Source organism: Chroicocephalus ridibundus, unplaced genomic scaffold, assembly GCF_963924245.1.
Source record: "Chroicocephalus ridibundus unplaced genomic scaffold, bChrRid1.1 SCAFFOLD_26, whole genome shotgun sequence".
NCBI lineage: Eukaryota > Metazoa > Chordata > Aves > Charadriiformes > Laridae > Chroicocephalus > Chroicocephalus ridibundus.
In genome coordinates, this window is record NW_026961775.1 from 1,251,134 (window position 1) to 1,257,133 (window position 6,000).

Sequence of the window (6,000 nt, forward strand, 5' to 3'; positions counted from 1 at the left end):
ATCTAAATGAAAGGTGTACGCATGTATCGTGCTCTATGTATTATGCTCTAAGCCTGTAATTATTCATGCTGATAGTTAAAGATTTGAGGGTTGACTGACAACCTCTGAAAAAGAAAACACTCTGATTAAAGAAATCTAATTGAAAACTTCCTGTTTATTTTTTTTTCATCTCATGCAAAGTGACATCATAAGCCGTTGTTCTAATTTAGACTGGTGTCAGGTGATTTCACTCTGACCCTGCAAAGGGATGCTTGTGTTTTAAGCGTCAGATTGTAAGTCCAAGGGACTTTAAAGAAACCACAAGCCGAATCCTGCCATGTCCTCTCTTGAAAACAAGCTGTACATAGATTATTAAAGTTAGTCTGAGCGGCATTGATTTTTTTTCTCTTTGTAGGCTGCTAAAGACGAAATTGATGGACTGCAAGAGGAACTAGCAACAGTTCTGAGCCTTGGCTCTGACCTTGGAGCTGCTTGTGGAGAGCCTGACAAACCTATTGTCCACAAGAGCATAGATGAGGTACGGGAAATGCAGGTGCTTGAATCTGCTACGCCAGGTGCTTGTTCAGCTGAAATTGGTATATCCTCCCTGCCCCCAACACATTTTGCAAATAGACATTTTGCGGCAAATGTAAGATACCCCTGAAGCTTTTATGATAACGTAAGGTTTGCTTTTCAAGTAAATGGATCTTGGCTCGTATTAGTTTAGAATGTATAGACAATTTTATTGTATTGATTTATGGGTTAAAAGTTCTGTAAAAGACAGAAAGGTTTTTTGTGGAAATAGTCACTGATTACTGCAATAGATGGCTACTTTTTGCAATAGGAATGCTGGAATAAATTTGAAACGTATCTGGTTTATGCCAAGTGCAGCATCTTGACTGAGACAATGCTGCTTGGATGACTACAGAGTACTGACAGTTTCTCCAGTGTTCAGCAGTGTGTTTCTTTTCAGCTGCCTTTTTGATAAGGATGCAATTCCAAATGATTTAATAATAGTATTTCCCATATTGACTGTAATCCGTAGGTTAATGAAACTATTCAATAATCAGTATTGAATTTTACAGCTTTTGCCATCCAGAACGTCGAGTGTATTCTGAAGGAAAGTAACTATGCAGTGATAAGGAGAACAAGAGTTTTAACATGGAATTAATGTGAACTATTCATGCTTAGTTTATTGGTGTTATTGATGAGTGAATAATGAGTGAACGCACATTATAGAGCAGTAATATTCGTTTGTCCATTGGAGTAAATTTCACCTATTTGCAGCTGAATTCTGCCTGGGATGCCTTAAGCAAAACAAGGAAAGACCGGGCAGATAAGCTTGTTGAAGCTCTGCAGGCAGCTGTTCCATAGCAAGATGGACTGCAGGTAAAATGGTGTGATACACCTAACCCAATCTTGAGTCAATAGGATTTAATGTGGTTGTAGTAAAAAATGTTACGTGATTGGGAAGGTGACATGTGTCACTGATTATAGCAACTGTTTTCTTCAGTAGGCAGATATTTTTTCTCGGGGTTGGTTGGGTTGGAGGTTTTTCTTCCATTAAAGACTAAGTCTGTTTGGGTTGTTTTCTGCATGTAGTTGTTCATATACTCCTCTATGTATAGATTCGAAATTGATGTCCCCTTTATTGGTAAGACACAAGTTTATAGTAATCCTGCTCACATTTCCTGGTGGCAGTCAGTACGTAACATAATAGGCGAGTTGAAGGTGTGACATGTTTACATGATCTGAAAGGAACAGAATACAGGTCCGTATACTCACCTGCAGCTGTTTTCTTTGAGTGGAGGGCAGTGAAAGAACTTCAATTTTATTCCACCTTTTTTATAAGTGAAATATTTCAGTTTGACTATTTTAAGCCCAAAATATGAACATAATGTTACTGGACCATTACAGGAATTCTTAGCATAATTATACTAAGAATATAGACATACTGGAGCATCATACTAATTCTTAGCGTAATTTATCCAATCACAATACTTTGGAAGATGATTCACTTTTAAAATCAGTAGGTAAACTTTCCAGCGGTTTTTTAAGATATCTTTTCTCTATATGCGCTGTATTTTATTTCATTTTTTTGCCTATTCTTTGCAAGTTTTGGCTGAGTGGCAGGCCTCATGTCTTTTGTCAGTGAATGGCTGGAAGATGGAAACAGTAGAAGGGTTTTCATGGTCAGATTTTGCAAAGCTCTCTTTTTGCCCAGTGGAATTACTGTCTGTCTTGGTTCATTGGATCTTTAAAAACAGAGTTTCACATGACGCTGAGTGCAGTTGCTTGTGTGTTCGGTGCAGATCGAGCAGCAGAACACATCTTAATAATAATGCAACATCTTGTTTTCCTGTGCACCCTGGGTATGTTTTTTTCTCGAAGGCCTCTTATTTTCATACTGCCAGAGGTTGACTTGTAGGGTTACATTAGGAACATTGCCATTGCTTTAAGAGCTTTGTATTTCCTGGGGCTGCACATTGTACATCCTACAAGCTTGGTACTTTGTACAAGAACTGTATTTAACTGCCGCCTTACACTCATTTCAATAGACAATATTAAAATTATTTTGGGCAGATTGTTAGCTACAGCTGCCTCACCCTGTTGAGCGTGTTGGGGGGGTTAGTTCTCCTTTTCCCAAGGAGTTGTGTAGCAGTGGTCAGCTCTGAGAAGCTGTCCTAAGCCCTTCTCCGTAATGAATCACAGATAACAGGCAGGAGGAAAAAGGGCCTGGCAGAGGTATTTTTTCCTCTATGTAATTAATTGCCCAGAGTGCTATAGGTGCTCTTAATCTTTAACTGGCGTGTTCTTGAGGTTGTTCTGCATTATATCAGGAGTAAGGGAAGTACCCACAAAGCCTCAGATCTGGGGAGACTTCATTTGTTTTTTGAAGTTCCAACTGCCTTATCCTGAGGGGATTCAGTCAAGCTCAGGTATTGGCCATCACTGTCTAATCTCTACTGAATGGGTCGCGTTCCATCTTCCTGATACAGATACCGTTATCCTTCAACAGAAGTTCTTGTGTCATCATCATTTAAAGTGTGTTATCATTCAGCTACCACCTTCCATCTTTGCTCCGAAGGAGTGCGGAACAGAGTTTGTCTTGTATTTACCTTTCGGGGTATTCATAAAAATTGCTGATTTTACTCCAGAAGTAGAGTACCAGTCGGCATGAATAGTACTGGCAGGATATTGCTGCTAATAGGGGTTCAGTCTTGCAGCATGTACATTCTCGTAACCATTACGTGGAATACTTTAGTTAATACTGGATCCCTTGTATTGCAAAAACCCCTAGGTTCTGCTGGAGAAAGCTGTTTGGTTTTGGTTTGCTTTGTTTTGTTTTCAAAGCACACAGCAATCTTGTTCTCTGGAGTAAAAAATTCTGGTATTTTACTTAATGCGACTTTGAAATCTGACACTATTTTTCTGCTCATGCTTCAGTTTCATACTGTGATTTTCAGGCAATGTTTGACTGGGTGGACATTGCTGGCAGCGGTTTGGCATCTATGTCCCCAGTTGGAACAGGTCTGGAGACAGTGAAGCAGCAAACTGAGGAACTTAAGGTATGAACGAGCAATTTATTTCATTTCTATTTTCATCGCTCTGCATTTTCCTGTGGTGTTTAGTATTTTTCTGTATTTTTCAAGAGTCAAAAGCAATTTTCAACTGCTAGTAGAAAAGAATCTGTATGAAAATTTCAGGTAACATTTCATTGCACACTTCTCATTTTAAAATGTGTTTAATCTTAAAATCTATTCCAAATTTTGGTGAAAGTACATTTTATTTTGTGACTGTGTTCCGATAGCCAAGAAATACTTGTAGTGGCATTCCTTGTCTTTCACAGGCTGTAAGGCTATTATGTGCAGGGTTCTTTTGCTGTGACTTTTACGTGTTCTGGTTTCTACCGTGAACAGCTTCCTTGAGGCTCTGAAAGAATGCCTCCACAGCTTCACTTCTGCAATTGCAGGCTTTACCGAAATGCTCACACAGATCACAACATTCCCAGTACATTAGTAAGCTGAAAATCAAAATTTCAGGCTAACTTAGACCTTCAGAAGCCTGTGTTTGTGGATCTGTGACTTGAGTATGCTCCTGACGTCGGTAGGCTGTTATGCGATATATAAAAACCAGGGATGTGTAACGATCAGGTAATGTCCTTGGTTTCATGGCTCGCTTGTACTTTTTTTGGCTGTGGGCAGGTTGTTTAGTCTATCTATTTTATGATGTAACTTCAAATGACCCATAATCTTACGTACTTCAGAAGAACACACCTAGGCGAGTTGTTCAGAGTGCTGTCCCAGTTGCATGTACCAGAGAGGGTGTTCTGCTGAAGAAAATTTGCTTTCAGGTCTTCTGAAAAACAATTCTATCTGAAGTTTCACGGATGGTATTATCACAACCCCCAGAGCTAGAAGTGACTCCAGATGCGTTCTGCCTTTTATACAGACCAGAGAGATTGTTGGAGAATACTTTCCTATTAGCCATCTTTGCCATTCTGTGGTCACAGTTAGCAATACCTGCTAGACCATTAAGACACTGCTGCAGATTCTCAGTTTGCTGCAACCGTCGGGGTGATCGGTGTCTTACAAGCATTTTTACCCTGGATGACAACCCCCCAAATGTACGAAAGCTGAGAGGGATGCATTGGTATTGTAAATACTGCTGTACTGTGCTGTATTCCAGAAGGTCACTACTTGTGATAAGTTTACGTGTATTCTTTTTCTATTTACCGTAGCAATTTAAGACAGAAGCTTGTCAGCAGCAGATGGAAATGGAAGGACTGAGGCATCAGGCAGAGCTGTTGCTGCAGAAGGTAACAGAGGAGAGTGACAAGCAGCAGTTCAAGACCTTGTCTCAGAGATCAAACTAATGTGGGACAGCCTAGAAGAAAAAGTCATCAATAGACAGGTAAATAAACTTGAAGGTGGGGGCTTTCTTCATGACTTAGATTTTTGAGAAAAGCTTCTTAGTGTCTATCATGTTTGCATCAATTTACACATTTATTCCTTTTGGTTTAGAAATTACAGAGCTATAATCCAAAGGGAAATGGTGAGGGACCTGCTTCAGCACCTGGAGGTGCACAAATCTATGGGGCCGGATGGGATCCACCCAAGGGTACTGAAGGAGCTGTCGGAAGCACTCGTCAGGCCACTGTGCATCATTTATGAGCAGTCCTGGATAACCGGGGAGGTCCCAGCTGACTGGAGGTTGGCAAATGTGACACCCATCCACAAGCAGGGCCGGAAGGAGGATCCGGGGAACTACAGGCCAGTCAGCCTGACCGCGGTGCTTGGGAAGGTCATGGAACAGATCATCCTCGGTGCCATTGCACAGCACATGCAGGAGCACAGGGTGATCAGGCCCAGTCAGCATGGGTTTGTGAAAGGCAGGTCATGCCTGTCAAACCTAATCTCCTTCTATGATAAGGTGACCCACTTAGTGGATGAGGGAAAGGCTGTGGATGGTGTCTACCTGGATGTTTGCAAAGCTTTTGACACCGTTTCCCACAGCATTCTCCTGGAGAAACTGTCTGCTCATGGCCTGGACAGGTGTACTCTTCGCTGGGTAAAAAACTGGCTGGACAGCCATGCCCAGAGAGTGGTGGTAAATGGAGTTAAATCCAGTTGGTGTCCGGTCACAAGTGGTGTCCCTCAGGACTCGGTGCTGGGGCCGGTTCTCTTTAATATCTTTATCAGTGATCTGGATGAGGGGATCGAATGCACCCTCAGTAAGTTCGCAGATGACACTAAACTGGGCGGGCGTGTTGATCTGCTTGAGGGTAGGTTGGCTCTGCAGAGGGATGTGGACAGGCTGGACCGATGGGCTGAGACCAATGGTATGAGGTTCAACAAGGCCAAGTGCCAGGTCCTGCACATGGGTCACACCAACCCCATGCAGCGCTACAGGATTGGGGCGGAGTGGCTCGAAAGTTGCCCGGCAGAAAAGGACCTGGGGGTGTTGGTGGACAGCCGGCTGAATATGGGCCAGCAGGGTGCCCAGGTGGCCAAGAAGGCC